Genomic DNA, 22,033 nt, shown 5'->3' on the forward strand with positions numbered 1-22,033 from the left:
CTTTGCTGGCAGAGCTGCAGCCCCCGCCCTGCCCTCCTCCTCACAGCACGTGCAGGTCTGTGCAGGCTGCCAGCACCACGCTTCTCCGGTTACACTGGGTGGTGGAGGGGCCGCCACCACAATGGCAGCCATGGGCCAGGGCCGCCATCCATCTCCCCCAGCTTCTCCCAGCACACTAACAGAGGTGCTAGATTCTTTTCCACAAGGAATCAGAAACACAGCCCCTGCCCTCCAAGCTCAGCCTCTCCCCCGATAGTCCCCTACAATGGACCACCTCTCCTGTAGACTCCCAGGCTCAGGGCTGAGTCTGACGTTACAGCATGCCCAGAGTGTTAAGTCATAAGTGGGCCACACACCAGGAAAATGTCTTTTTCCCTAGCTGGACCCCCAGGGCGGCCTGACGAAGGGCTGCGGCCCCTCCAAGAGGGTTCGCAAAGTTGACAGCAGCGTATGCAGGCACCTTGCTGATTGCCTTTCAGAAACCTAACAGAGTAAGACGGCTGCTCAGGCACATCCACGGCACGCCCCAGGGCTGTGACGCCTGGAAGGGGGCAGGGCTGGGGTAGACGTGGACATGGGGGCTTGGGTGTCAGTGCTTGTTATACACCAACTCTATCCATGGTGGCTTTTTCTTCATATGTGCATATCTAAATATCATGGTCTTGCTGTTGCCTTCTGACTATCTCTAAGGACCTCATGCTTCCGCAACAGTCCATAAAGCATCCTCTCACCCTGAAGGTGGCGCCATCCACACCCAGGTCTGACTGGATGGGTCCCACAAGGCCTGTCTGACCCCCATCTCTCCACCAGCCTACTCATCCCCCAGAAGGAACAGCCACCATCATGCTCCTCCTTTAGGCCATATTCAAAAAGGATCGCAATCGTATTTTACAACTGGTACCTTCTGTACCACAGGTGTGAAATTCACACACTGCCATCCACTGTGCAAAATGCTTGCTTCTTTTGCTTTGCTATATCTGAACGGAGCCTGCCCAAAAGACCCCATTCCCAGGTACAGCAGAAAAATAATAAACTGGCTAGTTAAGTTTATTCAGTATTTTTGCACTTCAAAAAGTTTCCTTTGATGTCAATAATCTCTCAGAGTTCAAACTCATTTTTGGGATTGTTCTTTCTTCAAGAGAGGAACCAGACAGTAGGTACAAGGTGACATTTTCACATCCTTGACACACTGTGGGATGTTTCATACTGCTCTTCCCTGTAGATCACTGGAATATCTCCCAGTATCTGGGTGCTGGCCTCATCCACTGCAAATTCTTCTGCAGTGTCCCAGGCTGGTACAGACGTGTCTGTTTCCTTGGCCAGGATGGGACTCAGGAAACCCCCACTCACTGCAACAGCCCTGCCTTGCCTTGGCTCTCACTGGACTCTGTCAATCACATGCTTCCTCCAACCTATGGAGCACCCATCACACAGTCCCTGGCCACACTCACCTTGTCTTCTTACCACAGTCAAGCCAAGGGGAAATACTAGTGTCTCCATTCTCAGGTATTCTCTTCTTTTTTTTTTTTTTATTAAACTTTTATTTAATGAATATAAATTTCCAAAGTACAGCTTATGGGTTACAATGGCTTCCCCCCTCCCATTTCTTCCCTCCCGCCCGCAACCCTCGCCTTTCCCGCTCCCTTTCCCCTTCCATTCATGTAAAGATTCATTTTCAATTCTCTTTGTATACAGAAGATCAGTTTAGTATATATTAGGTAAAGATTTCAACAGTTTGCCCATATAGCAACATAAAGTGAAAAAACTACCATTGGATTACTAATTATAGCATTAAATAGCAATGTACAGCACATTAAAGACAGAGAACCTACATAATTTTTTTTCAAATTAATTAATTTTCTATGCCATTTCCATTTTAACACCAGGTTGGTTTTTTTTTTTCATTTCCAATTCTCTTTATATACAGAAGATCACTTCAGTATATAATTAGTAAAGACCTCATCAGTTTGTGCCCACACAGAAACGCAAAGTATAAAAATACTGTTTCAGTACTAGTTATAGCATCACTTCGCTTTAGACGACACATTAGGGACAGATCCCACATGGGGTGTAAGTACACAGTGACTCCTGTTGCTGATTTAACAATTTGACACTCCTGTTCATGGCGTCAGTAATCTCCCTAGGCTCTAGTCATGAGTTGCCAGGGCTATGGAAGCCTTTAGAGTTCGCTGACTTTGATCTTATTCTGATAGGGTCATAGTCAAAGTGGAAGTTCTCTCCTCCCTTCGGAGAAGGGTACCTCCTTCTTTGATGGCCCCGTTCTTTCCACTGGGATCTCACTCACAGAGATCATTCATTTAGGTCTTTTTTTTTTTTCCATGATATCTTGGCTTTCCATACCTGCTATACTCTCATGGGCTCTTCCGCCAGATCCGAATGCCTTGAGGGCTGATTCTGAGGCCAGAGTGTTGTTTAGGACATCTGCCATTCTATGAGTCTGCTGTGTATCCCACTTCCCATGTTGGATCTTTCTCTCCCTTTTTGATTCTATCAGTTAGTATTAGCAGATACTTGTCTTGTTTGTGTGATCTCTTTGACTCTTAGACCTATCAGAGCTATCAATTGTGAGCTGAAATTGATCACTTGGACTAGTGCGATGGCATTGGTACATACCATCTTGATGGGATTGTGTTGGAATCCCCTGGCACATTTCTAACTCCACTTTGGAACATGCTCAATCGGACTGGCCGCAAATGGTATTCTCTTCTTAACCAGCCACCTCTCACCCCTGCACCACTGACCAGTCGAAGCCACCTGTCCTATTGCTGGGATTACCAGAACAGAATCTTCCCTGCTTCCACCATCACCTCGTACAGACTTCAACACAGCAGGCAAAGGAAGCTTTCAAAATTAACTGAGCCATATCACTGCTATACTCAAAGCCCGGCAGTGGCTCCCATCTGACTCAATAGAAGCCAAAACCCACAGCAAATCCTACAAAGCCACTCTTGAACGGATCCCCACTCCCTCCCTGGCACTGAATCACTCCACTCATCACACCGCCCTCCTTGCTGTGTCCAACTTAGGACTGGGGAGGAGAAAGGATCAAGAAAAAGAAAACAGGAGGTAGATTCCAAAAGAGAGGCATGGAAGGAAGGGTCAGAAACTGGAGGGAAGACAAGCCCATCTGCTTGTTTGGCCTCAGAGTGTACTTTGGCAGCCATGAGAGGAAGCACCAGCAGCCCAGTTCCTTGAACCCCACCACTTTGCCCCAGACGCCCACTTGGCTACACACCCCTCTTCGTCATTGCTTTGTTCACCCAACCCCTTCTCCAGGTGCCCTCTCTTGCCCATTTAATACTGCAAATCTGCTCCCTGCCATTCACAGTCCCCTCACCTTGGTCCACATTTCCCTTTTTCTGTAGCACCTATTACCTGCTGTATGCTGTAAGCCACTTATTTATCGTGTCTGTTATCTTCCCCACCCCTACTCTGCCTAATTCCTCCAGAGTATGACCTCTGTTTCGGTTGCCAATGTATCTCATGCACTTAGAACTGGATCATGTACACAATCAGAATTTCAATGAGGCCAGTGCTGCAGCTGAATAGGCTAATCCTCCGCCTGTGGCACCGGCACACCGGGTTCTAGTCCAGGTCTGGGCGCCAGATTCTGTCCCGGTTGCCCCGCTTCCAGGCCAGCTCTCTGCTGTGGCCTGGGAAGGCAGTGGAGGATGGCCCAAGTGCTTGGGCCCTGCACCCACATGGGAGACCGGGAGAAGCACCTGGCTCCTGGCTTCGGATCTGTGCGATGCGCTGGCCGCAGCGTGCCAGCCACGGTGGCCATTGGAGGGTGAACCAATGGCAAAAGGAAGACCTTTCTCTCTGTATCTCTCTCACTATCCACTCTGCCTGTCAAAAAAAAAAAAAAAAAAAAAGAATTTCAATGAGCAAGTGAGACCTCTGAAGCCTTTCCATCTGCACAAGAGCTGAGGGGGCCTGGAGGAGTCTCTCAGGACCATTGGCGGCTGATGGATTCCATCACGCTACCATTCCCACCACAGCCACCCTGTTGGTTCAAATGCAGAGTGCTCCTGGAATTCTAGGTAGAACTCGGAGACTGCAGGTCGCCTCTGGTGCTGGCTTCCCCCTCAACATCTCCCTCCCCACTGCCTCCCCTCCACCTGTTTCAGGTGGAACAAACTCCATCTGCCTCATACCCCACTGTCTCTCTACCCATGCCTTAGATTCTAACCCTCAAGACTACACTTTCATGTGAGATTACAAATTCAGGGCTCCCTTTTATCCTTCAAGAGTGCCTGGCTCCTTTCTGTATGGTCCCAAGTGTACACAGCTATTTTTCTGATTGAGTCGTTCCAGCTCTTTCCCTCTCTGGGAAGTCTGGCCTGTGGTTTTCACCATCGTGTTCGAGGAAATGCAGGGAAGGAAGCAGGCTGAGTAATCAGAGTTAACCAGGCACCTGGTCCCCTGCCAGAGATTCCCCCAGAATGATTCTTCTCTTCTTCCACTGTCGTACAATTGTGCCTGGGCAAATAGATGTCCCAGTGAAAATATCCTCTTCGGTCTCCTTGCAAGCCACTGCTGCCCTCTGTGTTTTGATCAATTCAATGTAAGCAAAAGTGACACAGGTCACTTCCGGTTCTTGTCCTTAATAGGATCACAAGTGTGCCTCCATGAACCTTTCTCCTATTCCTGCTGGCTGGGAGATGATGAGAAATGAGCTAAGCTGTCAAGGATGATAGTCTCCCCTCCCCCCGAACCTAGAAACTGATGTGAGAGAGAAATGTACTTTTCACTTTAAACAACCCACTCTGTTGAGGTAGTCCTATTGTTACAACACCCAAGATCATGCCATAAGTAGCACAAGAAGGAAATATATGTATATCCCATTAAACATCTAAATGTAGCAAAGAGACCATCCCCCTGAAATCCAAAAGATCTAAATTCTAGTTCTACCCCATACCCACCGAACTCAAATCTTTGAGGGTAAGGCCAAAATAGATCCATTTTAAAGGCATCAAGTTTGAAAAATAAATCACTAATAAATTAAAAGTATTTTTGCAAAAGGTGAGCAGTGTCTTCACCTGCTCCCCACTGTATACACAGAAATATGAGACTGAGCCAGGAGGACTACCTGGAGCAGATAACATTCCAAACTTCCCTCTCCTCTCCCAATCCCACTAAACACAGTTCTCTCTGTAAGTTTCCAAGGACCAGAAACTCCCAAAAATAATGCTAATTAGGTAATCTACAGAAAATGATAGGCTGTTTCTACAGGAGAATTGTACTTCCCAAGCTCAAGGAAACACGCAGAAGACAAAAAGCAATGTTTGCTTCCACGTTGCCCACACAGAGGTTGGGAGCAGGCCAATAGATAGAGAGGTCATTGTCAGCAAGATTTACACTTACCCAGCAGGAACAGGAGTGGAAAGGCTGCAAGAGTTATGTGGCTCACTGAAGTTCAGGGTTAACTGATAAATCATAAGAACATAAACCAGCGACTTCTGAAGGTGCCCATTAAACTCCACACTCCATCTTCTTGAGTCTGGAAGCTATTCTTCAGAGCATCCTGCTAAATGCCTTTTTATTATCAACAACTGGTCTTCTTTGAAAGATTATACAGCTAGCAGCCTTTTGCTGGCAAGACAGACTCAGGGAAAGTGGATATTTATCCCTTTAAAAAAATCATACTAAAGGCATTTACTTTAACACAAAAAGAAGTCAATTATAGGAAATAGTCGCTTAAAACCCAGGGTCCTGATACTTTAACAACTCAGAATCAGAAACCAAGTTCCTTAAACCTGGGTTATGCTGACCAGACTCTTTCACACTGAACCCTCCCTGGATTCAGTCTGATCTGAACAAAAATGGGTACTGAGTCCTTTCAGTTTAGTGACACACTGAAATATATTCCACCTGGGACAGAAATGAGAGTGATCAGGGTTTTTCCTAAAGTTCAGTAACTTTGCAAGGACCAGTTTATAAATGAGAGTCTCCTAAAATATTAGCAGTGACCCCATCAAGGAAGCCGATATTGGAAAATCAGACAACAAAAATCCATTCTTATGAAAAATACAGAGGAAGCATCCTTGTGTAGTTGCTTTTGTGCCTGTTTCTTCTCTAATACCTGAAATGTTTGCATAGCACACCACAGTGGCTCCCCAGATGTCATCCCTAACCACCTTCACCTTTTGTACCTTCTCACTATAGAGACTGAAAAAGCTAAGTGCTTTCCAAGCCTCCCTTGCAGCCAGAGCAGTTATAAGATCTATTGTTGGAAATTTATATTCATTAAATAAAAGTTTAATAAATGAAAAAAACAATAAAAAAATAAAGTATCTTTCACATAAAAGAAAAAAAAATCTATTGTTGGCTGGGAGGTGCATGGGGACATCTGCCAGTGAACAACATGGCAAAGTTCTACCCCAGCAAAACCAGAGGCTCTTTTTGCCCTCACGTTGCAGCCTCAGTAACTAGAACCATGCAGTTGTCCTGCACAGGGCATGTAAAGAAAATAGCAGACATGCTGAGCCAGCATCAAGATCCACTACAGGTGTTCAACCTGCTTCCAAACTTCTTAATAATAAATTGCCTTTTCTGTCCTGTAAGTCTCCACCTGATTTCCTGTTCCTTAGAGCCAAAAGCTTACAGAATACAATGGGCATCCTCTGTTGGTGTTTACTTCCCTGCCTGTAAGTAGGTCTTGGCATTTCACTGCAAACCCTAAAAGCAAATTCAATTCTACCAAGCATAAGCAATTAATGTGGAATTTTTCCTGAAAAAATCTTGTGACTATCAAGGAAACTAAATTGCACATCATCCAGAAAAATGTAACAAAAAATCCTGAATAAATTCATTGCTTCCTTCCAAAGTCCCAATTTGATGACAGTTGCCTTATTTCTCTAAGACATTTTTCCCGGGAAGATTTCCCAACCTTTCTATCTTTATTTTTCATTGCCTTGTGGAAATTCCCAATTCCTAGACCCTTTTTTCAAAGCCCCAGCAATTTGGTTCTCTGCTGGATTCAGTCATGAATTCTAAACCCACTTCTCTACTTGGTAGACAAAAAGCATTGTTTAGTCGGATCTATCCTCTTTAGGAGACAGATTCTATGGACAGTAAGCAAGTGATGCTTCTTTGCACAAATAATTTGTCTTACCACAGTATACCCTCTTCCACTGCCAGAGTTTGATTGGCTGATTGGAAGGGAAGAAGGGAAGGGAAAGCCAAGAGAAAGAGCAGGAAAAGAAAGGTAAAGCTTACTCTCATTGATCACATTTTTCCCATTACCCCCCAAAAATGTTCTTCTATCTTCTTCTCTTTTTCTTGATTTTGGAATTTCCTTCCATGAGCCAGAAAAAAAAATAGAAGGAGCAAATCCATTCTCTGTGTGCCTTTTCTTGCCTCTCATTCATATATTCACCTGATCTATGGGTTTGACCTTCCAGGGCTGCCACAAACATTTTAGCTAGAGTTTCAACGATGTGATGACAATAGAAATCAACCAATATTGCTGTTTCACTTTGATATAAATCCTTATTACAACCTAGAACCCCTTCTTAAAGTATCTTTGGATCATAGTTCAGATTCAAGGACCAAAAACATGACCTTTCAATCCCTCATTACTCCCAAGACATAGACATACTCCAGAGTTGCCTCTATGAAATGTTGCCTCTATGGTTTGAATGTGCAATGTACCCCAAAGGCGTGTGTGTTAAAGGCTTAGTCCACAAGATGACATTATCAAGACATATAGGAAGCTTTAGGAGGTAAAGCCCAATTGGAGAGACTTGGGTCACTTAGGTCATGGGAGTTATGTCCTCAGAAGGTAGTTTGCATATGACCTCTTGAGTTCTCACGAGAGGTTGTCATAAAAGCCTGAGCTTGGGCCACCTGCTCCCTACTTCTTGATGTGCCATGTGATGCTTCCTGCATAGACCTCTCCATCTGCCACTGGGCCTTTGCCAAAGACTACAGCTTGCCATTTGAAGCTTCAGTCTTCAAAACTATGAGGAAACTCCTCTTTGCTTCGTAAGTAGTTTGTCTCAGATATTTCGTTAGAGTAATGCAAAGATGAGTAGTACTCTACCTAGTTGTGACGATACTGGGTGGGGCTTCAGAGGCTAGAGGCTACATCCATGCAGAGCTCACTTAAGTAGAAGCCAATGCTGAAGGAGGTAGGCAGTGCAATCATAATACAAGAGAGGGCAAGTGGTGCTGATGCTGAATGAGCACATGGATTTGCATCAAGCTTTTCTGACATACCTCTGCTCCATGGGTAAGGCACTATGTGATGCTGAGATGGCCTTCAGCTGCCTGTGTTACATGTGCCAATGCTGTGCTATCTCCTACAGGGAAGAAAATTAAATCATGGGCTTCAAGAAGATTTTGTCATTGTTTAAAATGTTCTTATCAAAGCACGGAACTGGTTTTCCAACTTCAATAGGTTTCCTACCCATTAGAGTTAAAAGTGGAAAACCAAGAGTTTGGTTGCAGCCTTCAAATACCATCATTGGCTGTCTATGGACAGAGGAAGGCATGTGGGCTCTTGGGCCTCCTTCCCTAGCCTTACCAAAGGGTGCTGCAGAATGGAGGCCTGGAAGGTGGAATGTGCTTTTGCCTCACAACCGCAAACAGCATGAAATTGAATCAAGTGGGAAGGGGGAGGAGGGAGAGGCTGCAGGGGCCACAGGGCTCTTGCCTCGCTGCAGCATCATGACTGCACTTACAGCTAAATGCCTTTGCTACCCCCTGAGGCCTCAGCTTGATTGCGTGACACACTGCTGGCCTCCTCTTAGCCCAGCTGTCACTTTCAACTCAATTTTTGTCAGGCATCACGAGGCCAAGGGAAAGGCTAGAGGGGTAAACCACGCGTTTGTTTATTCAAGTGTTTTTTGGTTCAAGTGTTTTTTTCTTTCTTCACTGCGCTGTGCTCTTTCCCAAGCCCTACTTGCAAAGGGGGTAGCATTGCCAGAAAACCTGGTAGCACCAGCTGCTTCAGAGCAGAGGTGTTTTGAACAGAGCCCAGAGGAGGCCAATGGCCCAACTGCTTGTCTGAGCAGGTTTTATTTAGCCAGCATTTGCTAAATGCAAGCTGCCTTGAAGGGCTCATAATCGCATGGCTGATTTGACTTTGTGCACACATCCACATACTGGAGAATCCTTAGAAAACACCTCCTGAGTCTAGTCATTGCATGTAGTTAGAGTGGTTTTTCCACCGTGTATGGGGTGCAGCTGTGGGGGGAGACCGCTTTTCTGCTCATTAAAAAGGGAAAAAAAGAGGTGCTAGGGATATACTGCACAGAAGGCTAACTTGCCTTGCCTGTACCCCTGTCCCTCGTGTTCCCCAAGTGGCACAAACAAGGCCTCCAAACCTGGCCCAGGACCCATCCCTATACCAACATCACCTTCTAGGAGGGTGCCAGGAATTATCAGCTGGCGCCGTCTCCTGCCTCTATACAGCTGAATTAGTTCTATTGCCAGTATTTTTATCTTACAAGAATCATATTTTAGTAAAATTATCAGGGGCTGGCATTGTGGAATAGCAGGTAAAGCCACCATGTGCAACACCAGCATCCCATATGGGTGCCAGTTTGTGTTCCCGCTGCACCACTTCCAATCCAGCTCCTTGCTAATGACTTGGGGAAAGCAGAAGAAGATGGACAAAGTGTTAGGGTCCCTGGCTCCCACATGGGAGATCCAGAAGCAGCTCCTGGGTTTGGCCTGGCACAGCACTGACCATTGCGGCCATCTGGGGAGTGAACCAACAGGTAGAAGATCTAGATCTAGATATCTCAATCTCTCTCTCTCTCTCTCTCTCTCTCTCTCTCTCTCTCTCTCTCTCTCTCTTCCTCTGATGCTGACTTTCAAATAAAAATAAAATAAATCTGAAAAAAAAATTTATCAAAGTACTGGTGTCTCCCAATCTGGACCTCAAGCCTACTTGAAGATAAAGTCTCTGTCCAGTGCATTTTTGTATGTCAAGCCTGTTACTTGGTACATAAGAATCAAATTTTGGTTGTTGGCATTGTGGCATAGCAGGTGAAGCTACTGCCTGTGACACCAGCATCCCATACAGGCACTGGTTTGTGTCCTAGCTGCTCCACTTCCAATCCAGCTTCCTACTAATGACCTGGGAAAGCAGAGGATGGCCCAAGTACTTGGGCCCCTGCCACCCATGCAGGAGACTGGATGGAGCTCCTGGCTCTTCCTAACCCAGCCTTGGTCATTACAGACATCTGGAGAGTCAACTAGTAGATGGAAAAACGTTCTCTCTCTCTCTCTCTTTCTCTCTCTCTCTCTTTAGATACATAAATATTTTTTGAAAAATAAAATGTTGAGATGTTGATTGAACTCAACTGTTCACTTTCTGGTATTAAATAGGTTGAGTTTGGGAGCTGGCCTTGTGGTATAACAAGTTAAGCCACTGCCTACTCTGCTAACATCCCATATGAGCACCAGTTCAAGTCCCAGATGCTCTGCTTCTGATCCAGCTCCCTGCTAATGCACCTGGAAAAGCAGCAGAAGATGGCCCAAGTGCTTGGGCCCCTGCACCCATATGGGAGACCTGGAAGAAGCTCCTGGCTCCTGGATTTGGCCTGGCCCAGCTCCAGCCATTGTATCCATTTGGGGAATGAACCAGTAGATGGAAGATCTCTCTAAGTAACTCTGCCCTTCAAGTAAATGAAGCAAATACTTTTTAAAAAATAGGTTGAGTTCTAATTTTTAATTTGCACCAAAATCCCAGTTACCAGCCTTTGTATCTTTAGGAATCTCAGCCAAAGCAATCAGGATTTCCACAAAAACTTGTGCTTGCATTTCCCTATGGTCAGCCCCAGTTTACTAGTGTTATCTTTCATATTACTACTATTTCAAAGTGCCTCCATGGGAAATACAAATTATACAGTGGTCTATGTTGCTCTAGGCCTGCTAAAAAGCAAACACCAAGGTGTGGTTACACAAGCAAGAATTTTTATTAAGGGAATCATCTTTGAGAAAAGAGAGAGGGGATTGAGTAATGCTGAGAGCCACTAGGTCACCAGTCAAGTCTGACACTACATAAAGAAATGAAGTGGAAAGGGAGTACACACTTCCAAAATGGCTAGGCAGTTTAAGGAAGGTTTGGCGAGGTAGCTGGAGCCCTGGAGCCCATGTTGGCCATCCAGGAAACACCTGTCTCCCAGGAGCGGGCAGGCCTCAGTATCCCCGCTGTGCTCAACCACTGGCTGGAAGCAACACACAGGAATCGTGGCCTCTGCGTGAATTAGGTGATGGAAGTGGCAGGAAAGCCCTTGGTCAATTATCCCCACATGAGTGGCAGTCTGCCAGATAGGATACTCCCACCACCACTGCACCATTAAACCCGAGGTCATGTTTGTTACTCCCTTTATGTTCCCATGCATGATTCCTACTCTCTCTTCTTTGCCTGTTGAAGCCCCGAGTTTCAGATGAACACCCACTAGAAACAGCCAACTGTCCTCCGGAGTTCAGCAGGACCCTGGCTAAGACCTTGGCTGTGGTTCACCTTCATCCACCAGAAGGTCTGAGAAGTGACAGAAGCAGCTAATAGCTACAACAGGGCACAAGGGCAATCATCCATTAGCCAGGTGACTCTTTAAAGAATGAGTAGGCAGTGGCTTGGCAGGGCCACAGTGGCACAATTCCAGAGGCAGCAATCACACTTCAGCTCACATGGCTGGTACCTCCTTGAGATGTGCAGACAACAGTCTACTAGGGAGTGGGGGGCTCTGTTCAAACCCTCATTACCTCTATCAGGCCCTCCAGAAAACTGCTCCTAACAAACACACTAAGTAAAAAGCAGAAGCCCCCGCCTCCAATGCAATAGCAATATTAAGCACCCCCAACATATATGACAACCCACTCTCTCTGCATTTCCCAGGCAAGATTTTACCAAGGTCAAAGAGCCTCTCAAGCCTAGGTCTGATAAAGAATCATTCTGTTCCACAGTTTTACTTGCTTGGTTTGTATCTTTAATGTATTTGACAGAAGAATGGGACTGGCAATGAGAAGGGCTGTCACTATGAGGGCCCCATGCCCCTGCCTTTCCTTTGCTATGCAGAACAGACCAGGCTGTCAGACATGAGAATTTCTCCGTCTTCACCATGTCAGACTCCCTTCCTGTGCCCAAGCAATCAACCTAACATCAGATCTCGCAAACCCTCCTCTAAGACAAGAGAGAGGGCCTGACAGAATGTGGTAGTGGGGTCTAAATTCATCTTGCAAAGCTGGCTAGAAAAGTTCTCCAACCCTCCAAAATGTCCACCTTGCTATCTCACCATAAACACTGTGCAAATAGAAAACAATCTCAACTCATTTTCCTAATGTCCTTGCCACAATTACTCAAGTATGGAGCGAGAGGGTGGCAGTAAGAGTTCCTAACAGTTAACCTAGAGTTATCAGATAGGTCTTTTTTTTTTGAAGTTTTTTATTTAATGAATACAAATCTCCTATGTGCAGCTTTTAGGGTTATAGTGTCTCTTCCCCCAATTCCCGCCCTTCCACCCCCATTCCCATCCCACCTCCCACTCCCTCTCCCATTCCAAATTCCATTAAGATTTGTGAAACATGCTTTTATTTTTATTTTTTTACTTTTTATTTTTTTAACTTTTATTTAATGAATATAAATTTCCAATGTACAGCTTATGGATTACAATGGTTTCCCCCTCCCATAACTTCCCTAACCCCCGCAACCCTCCCCTTTCCCGCTCCCTCTCCCATTCCATTCACATCAAGATTCATTTTCAATTCTCTTTATATACAGAAGATCAGTTTAGTATATATTAAGTAAAGATTTCAACAGTTCGCACTCACATAGCAATACAAAGTGAAAAATACTGTTTGAGTACTAGTTATAGCATTAAATCACAATGTACAGCACATTAAGGACAGAGATCCCACATGAGGAGCAAGTGCACAGTGACTCCTGTAGTTGACCCAACAAATTGACACTCTAGTTTATGGCACCAGTAACCACCCTAGGCTGTCGTCACGAGTTGCCAAGGCTATGGAAGCCTTCCAAGTTTGCCGACTCTGATCATATTTAGACAAGGTCATAAAAGACAGGGTGAGGATAGTAACCAATGATCCTAAGAGTGGCATTAACCAGGTCTGAACAATTATACAGCATTAAGTGGGGAAGAGGACCATCAGTACACACAGGTTGGGAGTAAAGCCATTGGTGGTAGAGTAGAGGTTATGATTACAAAGGAATGAGGCCCAAGTGTGCTAGACAGGGTCTAGAACAACGGACAGTCATTATTAGAGGAGCTAAGAAAGGTGCTGTCTAAGCTACAATTAAGTTTTCTGATTGAGAGGCAAATAGAACCTGACAGAAGGGGCTTGATAATAATGTGTTGGGCTTTAGGCCTTGTAAGTTAAGAGGCCCAGACCAGATAGGTCTTTGAGTTCTGCTTCCTTCCATACATTCTCTGAGTACCTTAACAGTCATTTGTCCATGTGGCCTCTACAGAGCCTTCCTCATAGGAAATGCCTGATAATGTTGGCACAGCTAATTTCCCATCCCTACCTCAACCCAGCTGTCTACAATGACACCCAGTCTCCTTATGCCACCTACTTGCACTGAAATGAAACAGAGGGTAGGTGTTTAGAACAGCAGTTAAGTCAGTTAAGATCTGGCATCAGGGGTCGGCACCATGGCATAGAAGGTAAAGCCCCAGTCTGCAGTGCAGGCATCCCATATGGAGGCTGGTTCCAGTCCCAGCTGTTCACTTCCTATTCATCTCTCTGCTATGGCCTGGGAAAGCAGTACAAGATGGCCCAAGTGCTTTGGCCCCTACACCCACATGGGAGACCCAGAAGAAGCTCCTGGCTCCTGATCGGCTCAGCTCTGGCTATTGTGGCCATCTGGGGAATGAATCAGCAGAGGGAAGACCTCTCTCTCTCTCTCTCTCTCTCTCTCTCTCTCTCTCTCTGCCTCTGCCACTCTGTAGTTCTGCCTTTCAAATAAATAAATCTTTTTAAAAAAAAAGGAAAAGAAAAAGAGAGAAAGGAAAGAAATAAACTAGTACCCCACTTCAGAGTGTTTCATTTGGGCCCCAGCTAACTCAGCTTCCAATCCAGTTTCCTGGAGGCAGCAAGTGATGGCTCAAGTACCTATGTCCCTGCCACCCATATGGAAGATCAGATTCAGTTCTGGACTCCTGGCTTCAGCATTGTGGGCATTTGGGGAACGAACCAGCAGATGAAGATATTTATTTCTCTTTCTTCCCTGCCCCCCCCAATAAAATAGAAAATAAATAATGAAGTGGGACTGGAATGGGCCCCTTAAAAGCCACAGTTGATTGGTTCAGAATGAATACTTGACCCAAATTGAGTCAATGAGATTACCTGTCCTCAGGATTTGGAATTAGAGTTGAAAATCTACTGGGGTTTATATTGTGGCTGGGAGAGAGCCACATGCCATCATGTATGTAGATAAAAAGAGAAAGCTGGTCTGAAAAGAACACAAGTGTTTAGAGCATGCAGAGAGAAGCAGGTGCCATCATAGCTCTGTCCTCTCTGCTCAGCAGCTGTAGTTTGGCTACGGGTTGAGGCAGGCTCAAGGGTTCCTGTGTTGGAGGCTTGGTCCTCAGTAGTGATGTGAGAGGTGGAAGATCCCTAAGAAGTGGAACCTAGAGGAAAGGAATTAGGTCACTGGGGGCCCTGCCCTTGAAAAGGATTAAGGTAGCTCTCATGGCAACCTGGTTAGCTCCCACAAGAGTTGAACAAGACTGGCCCTTCTCACTCTGGCTTCCTCTCTTGTCATGTGATTCCACCTTGATGTGATGCAGCCAGCGAGACCCTCACCAGAACCACCATGAAGTATAAGCTAAATAAACCTCTTTTCTTTATAAAATATCCGGCCTCATATATTTTGTTATAGTGATAGAAAGTGAACTACTGGGGTTCTCTCCATTTTGCTACACTATAGGTAACTTCCAACTGACAGTGCTTGCTTAAGTGTTTCCTCCAAAGTCTCCCTCAGCAACCCTCATCCAAGGACCAACAAGAGTTAGCATATAAATATCCCAGCTCCCTCACTCTCTAGGGTGGGACAGCTCTGACTTGTGTTCTAAAATATCCTGGTCATCCACTGGAGCAAACTTGCACCGTCCCCCAAGGAGGTATGTGGCACCTTTAGGAGGGAAACAGTATGGTTGACATCTAAGGACAGAGGCCAGAGATAGGAGTAAACACCTTGCAATGCTCAGGACAGTCCTCACAGCCAAGATGTATTCAGCCCAAAATGCCCACAGCACCAAGGCTGAGAAACTGCCCTACAGGAAAAGGTTTTGGACCAAGATCCAGTCACCCAGGGCCAGTAGCCAGCTGCACAAGGCACCCTATTTGGCTGCTTTCTCTTCCTTCTGTCACCACCTTCCTTCCCTACAGTGTTTGCTTCCCTTCTCCCATATGCAACTTAGCCTTAAATCCTTAACTCAGGATCTACCCTAGGGGAACCTAACCTAAGATACTAAGTTTCTAGTCCCGGTCGGGGCACCGATCCTGTCCCGGTTGCCCCTCTTCCAGGCCAGCTCTCTGCTGTGGCTAGGGAGTGCAGTGGAGGATGGCCCAAGTCCTTGGGCCCTGCACCCCATGGGAGACCAGGATAAGCACCTGGCTCCTGCCATCGGAACAGCGCGGTGCGCCGGCCGCAGCGCGCTACCGCGGCGGCCATTGGAGGGTGAACCAACGGCAAAGGAAGACCTTTCTCTCTGTCTCTCTCTCTCACTGTCCACTCTGCCTGTCAAGAATAAAAAAAAAAAAAAAAAAAAAAAAAGATACTAAGTTTCTGAGAAGTTTTCAGTTCCTGATTCCACTGCTCCCTACAGCACAAAGAACGTAGAACAACTGCTAGTAATTAACCAATTATGTGTTTTAGAGAGGACTCCACTGACATACAAAACTGCCCTTCTGGCTGACACCAATTACAGGCTCAAGGGGTTAGCAAAACCACCCTCAGTTTTAATTCAGGGATAGACCAGGCTGGAACCACTCTTGTTGTTGTTGTTGTTGTTGTTGAATAGGGCTGAGAGGAGGGGTGCTCTAGTAATTTCACCCCTCTCTGGGAATGGCAGGAAGCACCCTGTTTCTGCCAGTTCTGCTGCACAGTGAGTAACATCAGTGGGCTGGAGTGTATCCTGTCATCACCATGGCACACTGGACAGCTGGATGTCACTACACATTCCCGCTTAGGGGTTTTTATTTTTTTTTATTTTTTTTAAACTTATTTAATGAATATAAGTTTCCAAAGTACAGCTTATGGATTACAATGGCTTCTCGCCCCCCATAACTTCCCTCCCACCCACAACCCTCTCCTTTCCTACTCCCTCTCCCCTTCCATTCACATCAAGAGTCATTTTCAATTCTCTTTATATACAGAAGATTAGTTTAGTATATATTAAGTAAAGATTTCAACAGTTTGCCCTCACATAGCAACACCAAGTGAAAAATACTGTTGGAATACTAGTTATAGCATTAAATCACAATGTATAGCACATTAAGGACAGAGATCCTACATGATATTTTTTTAAAATTGATTAATTTTCTATGTAATTTCCAATTTAACACCAAGGTTTTTTTTTTTTATTTTCAATTATCTTTATATACAGAAGATCGATTCAGTATATACTAAGTAAAGATTTCATCAGTTTGCACCCACACAGAAACACAAAGTGTAAAAATACTGTTTCAGTACTAGTTATATCATTACTTCACATTGGACAACACATTAAGGACAGATCCCACATGAGACGTAAGTACACAGTGACTCCTGTTGTTGAATTAACAATTTGACACTCTTGTTTATGGCGTCAGTAATCTCCCTAGGCTCTAGTCATGAGTTGCCGGGGCTATGGAAGCCTTTAGGGTTCGCCGACTTGATCTTATTCCGACAGGGTCATAGTCAAAGTGGAAGTTCTCTCCTCCCTTCAGAGAGAGGTACCTCCTTCTTTGATGGCCCCGGAACCACTCATTTTGTACTACTTGCTTCTATGGAGGTAGCCACTACCTTTTCCAACCTGAATCACATTAAGATAATCAGCCATCCTAGTTTTCCCAGGCCCATCCTGATTTTAGCTCTGTGGAAGTCCCACTTCCCAGAAAACCCTTCAGTCCCGTGCAAGCTGGGACAGTTGGTCATCCTAACGAGATTTACATTTGGGGAGTTTCTGGTTATTAGAAGCTTGCCTGGTCAGTAGATACTTTGGTCTCCATTTACAAATCAATGTGGTTATATTTTATGAGTCAAGACATGGGGGCAGAGAGCAGGGTAGGAATGAGTAGTTGGATTGAAGCGCAGTCCTGAAACTCACATTACTGAACACCAGATCTGCAGACCGGCTGGACTGAGAAACCTCCCCTGGGGCCACACGGAACCCCTTGGCAGAAAGGCATCCCAGCCTACTGGTGAGATCATGCCTAGAAAGACTTCTGAAAATGTGGATTGCTGGAATTCATCATTAATTATATATTAGAGGGCACTCCACCAGGAGTGCTGGTGTGCAGAGCCAGAGGAAAACCTCAGCGGTCGGCAGCTGGAATTCAGAGATTGCATCATGTTGGGACTGACGTCAGCCACCTTCCAAAAGTTGAGAGGTGGGGAGATGGCCCCAGAAGTTTTGTCAGCCTCAGGGGCTGCAGGATCACAGCACAGCAACCTTGCGTGCTTGAAGAACACAGGGACCGCACAGAGAGAGACTCAGAGATACCATGTGGGCTACAAAAATGAAACTGATAGCTCCTCAATGGTGAGTGCAGGAGAATTCAGTATTGCCCTGTGTTCCTGGGACAGGGAAGGAGGCCTTATCCTCACAGTGCTCAAAGTCTAGCCATAGGAACACAAATAAAAAGGAGTACAATAAGCAACTGCCACCATGGGTACTGAGCAGAGTAAATTCTGTGAGAGTTTGTCGCAGTCAGTCAGCATCCGTCAGCATTATGAGCCTGTCAGGCACCATGCTGGGTACTACTTCCCCCAGGAGGAGAGGTGCCAGGTATTCTGGTCCTCATGCAGCTCATCCTCTTAATAGATACAAAACTTCTGATGACATAACGTGGACCCATGGACAAACACCATGAAGGAGAATGACAGCAATGATACCATGTGAGCAATAATGTTTGCTGTTGGAAGCCAAAAGTCAAGTCCACATTGTCTAGCTTAGGTGGACACCTGAGAAAGGATTTTAGAGGTGAGGAACCCTCGACCAGACAGCTCTCGTAAGTGCTGCAGGGAGTCTGGCAGGAACTGACTCCACCAAAGAAGCTGACCCTGGACTAGACAACCAGGTGGCTCAGGCGGTGACCCGTGGGAGGAAGGGGAGCGGCAACAGGGAGAGGGGAGAGAACAGGGAGTCTGTGTCTGCAATGGTGACCTGCTTCCAAAGTTGTGTCACAGAACCTAGGTGCAAGTTTTGGACATGTGACTGGTGTTTTGTGGGAAAGGCTGATAACTACGCATCACTTGTTGTCCTCACTCTCCTCCTTCATCCAGATATTCGGTAGGTAGTTCCCGAGTCTCCCCACTATGTGCCTCTAAGACAGAGAAGCCCTCACAGGACTTGCTGTCTAGGGCTGGGGTGGAGGGGTTAGGGAGTTAGGCAAGGACAAGGGAGGTTACAGAGGGCATGGCAAGGCTACACCAGGGCTAACTACGGAATGCCATGTCCTCCATTAACACTTTACACTTCTCCAGCCCCAGTCAACCGATCATGCCCCCCTTACTTTACCTACTATGGGTGCTGTTTCTTCCCACACCACTTTCACCCATGCTGTTTCAGATGCTTCAAGTTTCTTCCCCACCCCCACCCTTGCATGTAGGCACATCACACTCATATTCCACCACCTCCTATTGCATGTCTGTCTCCTCCTTTGCTCTGCCATTGTATATATGACACTCTTACTATACTCAGGACACTGTACAGACATTCTTATCTTATGCATCCTTCTCCCTACTGGACATGGGGAAAGGGCCCACCCATGTCTCATTCACAATGTTTCTCAATGGATGCATTCAGCATGGTACCAAAGGTTTTTAAGTGAAGGAAGTATCTAGCTTCTAGGAAAAATAGAGAAATGAAGTACAAGATTAATTCTGAACAAAGATAAGCAAGGATGGCTATGCCATTTGGTGGGATTTTGCTTGCCCCTTGAGAATGGAGAGAATTTAGATTTGTAAAGATGAGAGCAAAAGGCTTTCTATGTGAGACAGCCAGAAGAGCCATGGCATGGGTGTGTGTGTGAGGACTTGTCAGTGAGGAAACCAGCCCCTCACGATGGCATGGGTGTGTGTGTGTGTGAGGACTTGTCAGTGAGGAGACGAGCCCCTCGCAATGGCAAAGCAGGATGAATGTTTACCAGGTGCTGCAGTTGGAATATTTGTGCCCTCCCAAGCTCACGGTGCAATTTGCCATTTCAACAGTGCTGAAAGGTAGAACCTGTAAGAGATGAGCCTCCACCCTCAGGAATGGATTAACAAAGTGATTGTGGGAGTGGATTCCTCATAAAAGGATGAGTCCGACCCCCTTCTGCTTCTCTTTCCTCATCCCATCTCTTTGCCCTTCCAACACATGATGGCCTGCACCACCTTCTAACAGAGCAAGAAGGCCCCAGATAGATGCCAGCTCCTTAATCTTGGTCCTTCCAGGCTCCAGAACTCTGAGAAAATAAATTTCTGTTCATAAATTACCTAGTCTGTAAATTGTCACAGTAGCACAACACAGACTAAGATGCCAGGTTAAAGAAGCAAAAACTTAAGTCATAAGCCTATTTCATCCTTGCCAAACAAAAATATTTCAAGGGACACTAGCCAAACATCTTCCACCAAGGACAGAAGATAATTATAAATCAAAACTTCAAAATAGTAATTAAAAAGATTCCACATTAGTCAACACACTCCATGGGGCCAGAAGAGAGGATCTGAGTAAAGTCTCCCAGTTTTAGTCATCAAGTACATCAGAGTACTGTGCAGTTTCCCAGGTGAGTTGGTGATGAAGTCTTGGTAAGAATAGCAAATGTCTGAGAATAACGAAAACCTTGGGGGTCAGTGTTGTGGCGTAGTAGGCTAAGCCTCCTCCTGTGGTGCCAGCATCCCATATATGTGCTGGTTCAAGTCCCAGCTGCTCCACTTCCAAACCAGCTCTCTGCTGTGGCCTGGGAAAGCAACAGAAGATAGCCCAAGTCCCTGGGCCCCTGCAACTATGTGGGAGACCCAGAGGAAGCTCCTGGCTTCAGATAGGCTCAGCTCTGGACTTTGCAGCCATTTGGGGAGTGAATCAGCAGATGGAAGACCTCTCTCTGTGTCTCTCCCTCTCTCTGCAATTTGACCTCTCAAATAAATAAAGTCTTTTTAAAAAAAACCAAACTCTAGTCATTTCACATTTTAATGTCTAAGAGTCTAGCCAAAGAAAATAAACAAAGCTATGCCAAAAAAAAAAAAGTAGCTCAAGGATATTCACTGCTGTATTATTTACAGTACAGAAAATATAAAACCAAACCAAATATCTTAGATAAGAGATGAAATAAAATGTATACGAAACTTCAAAAAGTTTTTGGAAAAATAGAATTGTCTGATAAGCATTTTGATGCAAAAAACTTTTTGAAATTCATGCCTAGTTTTTTCATAATACACATATTCCATGAACCTTTTTGAAGCCTTTGTATATCCTTGTAATTAAATTCTATAAACCATTAAAATCCTATTTTTGAATATTTAATTACATGTAGGAATTTAATGAAGTATTGAGTATCAAGAGAAGATTCCAAAACAGAAAATACTTTAATTGTATACAAGAGACACAACATGATGGTTGAAACTCATTCCAAGGCCACTTACTGTCCATATAAAGTTGGGCAAGGAATCAAAGAAGGAGGCACCTTTCTCTGAAGGCAGGAGAGAACCTCCACTTTGATTATGGCCTTGTCTAAACAAAGTCGAAGTTAGTGAACTTAAGAGGTTTCCATAGCCTTGGCAGCTCACGACAAGAGCCTCGGATGATTACTGACATCTTAAATGAGAGTGTCAATTGTTAAATCAACAATGGGAGTCACTGTGCACTTACTTCTCATGCAGGATCTCTGTCCTTAATGTGTTGTACTACGCAAATGAACAGTAAAACTAGTATTCAAATAGTACTTTATACTTTGTGTTTCTGTGTGGGTGCAAACTATTGAAATCTTTACTTAGTATATACTAAGTTGATCTTCTGTATATAAAGATAATTAAAAATGAATCTTAATGAAGAATGAGATGGGAGAGGGAGTAGGAGATGGGATGGTTATGGGTGGGAGGGGGGTTATGGGGGAAAAACTGCTATAATGCAAAGTTGTACTTTCGAAATCTATTTTTATTAAATAAAAGTTAAAAAAATAAAGTTGGGCAAGGAATTGACTCTCTGTGACTTGATTTCTCCATCCATAAAATGGGATAAAAATACTGTTTCATAGAGTAATCATGAAGGTATGCTAGTTCTTTACATGAATGGAAGGGGAGAGGGAGCGGGAAAGGGGAGGGTTGCGGGCGGGAGGGAAGTTATGGGAGGGGGGAAGCCATTGTAACCCACAAGCTATACTTTGGAAATTTATATTCATTAAATAAAAGTTTAATAAAGAAACAAAAGGAAAGGCAAAAAAAAAGGGCTCAAAAGACAGCTAAGAATTTAATAGAAACTTTTATCATTGTATAACTTTATGATAAGAGAATTTTACACTGGTATTTGTGTGTATATATGAGTAGATTTGGACACACATAATATATATGAATGCTTTATATATATCATGAATACATTTGTTTGGGGGAAGAGGGAAAGAAGGTGAGAAAGAGAAAATAAAAGATTACCCCAAAAATTAAAAGGATTGTCCTTAATAGAATTACAGAGTCTTATTTCTTTTTATTTTTCTCTACTTTGAAATTCCCTATGATGAGCAGGTATTATTTTAGTGGGGTTTAAGTGAAACCGTTACTCTACCCATGAATTGAACAATAATTCTGCAAGATAAAGATCAAACTGGCATCCTTGTTATCAGTAAAACTGATATG

The sequence above is a fragment of the Lepus europaeus genome, chromosome 4 (genome assembly GCF_033115175.1).
Source record: "Lepus europaeus isolate LE1 chromosome 4, mLepTim1.pri, whole genome shotgun sequence".
Taxonomy (NCBI): domain Eukaryota; kingdom Metazoa; phylum Chordata; class Mammalia; order Lagomorpha; family Leporidae; genus Lepus; species Lepus europaeus.